This window comes from Glycine soja, chromosome 11 (assembly GCF_004193775.1).
Source record: "Glycine soja cultivar W05 chromosome 11, ASM419377v2, whole genome shotgun sequence".
Taxonomy (NCBI): Eukaryota; Viridiplantae; Streptophyta; class Magnoliopsida; order Fabales; family Fabaceae; genus Glycine; species Glycine soja.
The window spans coordinates 9697824-9699088 of NC_041012.1; positions in this window are offsets into that span (position 1 = coordinate 9697824).

Genomic DNA, 1265 nt, shown 5'->3' on the forward strand with positions numbered 1-1265 from the left:
GATAACGGATCTAAGCGATGGAAGATGGTCCCCGCCAAAAAAAAAATGAGGCCGGCATTATTAAATTTAATCATAAAGTAATAAACTATATAGTATAGTATTTTATAAAGTTTAATATTTCTATTTGCGCGTGTTCGGTGGAGCACTTACACTATAGAGTGGACGGCCTAACTCATCAACTTCATTTATGTGTTGAAAATGATAAATATGTTGTTTTTTTCTTCACTGGCTTTTTCAACACTGACAAAGAATCAATAGACCTTGTAAGTTTCTTCTTCTGAACCTTTTCTTTTTTCTGGTGTTCTATGTGCTTCTTACTTTGTGTTTTGAATAACTCCAATACTTTTGTAATAGATTTAATATTTCTTGTATTATTATATATTAACAACATTTATTTTATTAATGAAATAATTATTATATTTTTTTAAAACATGACAAAAGTTGTTTATCTTTTGCGCATTCTTCCTTTTTTAATCATTACATATATTTTTTATCAACAAAGATTAATTATTAGTTTTTATGAGTGAAAATTCGAATCTACGACTACTTTTTTTTTCAAATATTAGTTACTAGTTGTTATTGTGGAGATTAATCTACAACCGTTCTTCGTCCAGTTTTTCATCACCGCCAAAGTTAATCTTATAACCCCTAACAATTAATTTCTTAGAGCAAGCGATAACTTTTTTTTTTCTTTCTAGAGTTTAATTTTAATTAATATATTATCAACATAAATATTTTTATATTACTGATCAATTAGGAATTATTTTAGATATAATTTTAAAAACAATTGTTATAAAAATCAATAATTTTATTATATATATATATAATAATCCATGATTAGATGATAATGTAAAAAGTGTTACATTTTAATTAAATTCTTTATTTCACCTTCATAAAATTATTGTTTTTGATTTTAATTGTTTATGTTAGGAATTGAATCTCAATTTTATTTTCAGCATATGTCTGTCATGGTTACCGTGTTAGACATTATAGGTGATTCGTGACTTATGTTGATCATAAAAAAGGAATCTAAATAATTTGAAATTCGGTCGAAATATAAATAAAATTTGGTAAATAATTGTTTCAGCACATTAACCATGCAAATTACTCCGTTAGAGAAGAGAGATTTCAACAAAGAAATAATGAAAGAATCTAAAGTCTAAACATTAATGGAATGAATTTTTTTTATTAGAAATAGAGTTATAATCGGACTAACATATTACCAACAGATATGTTGCCCAACTAACCATAGATATAACCCATGA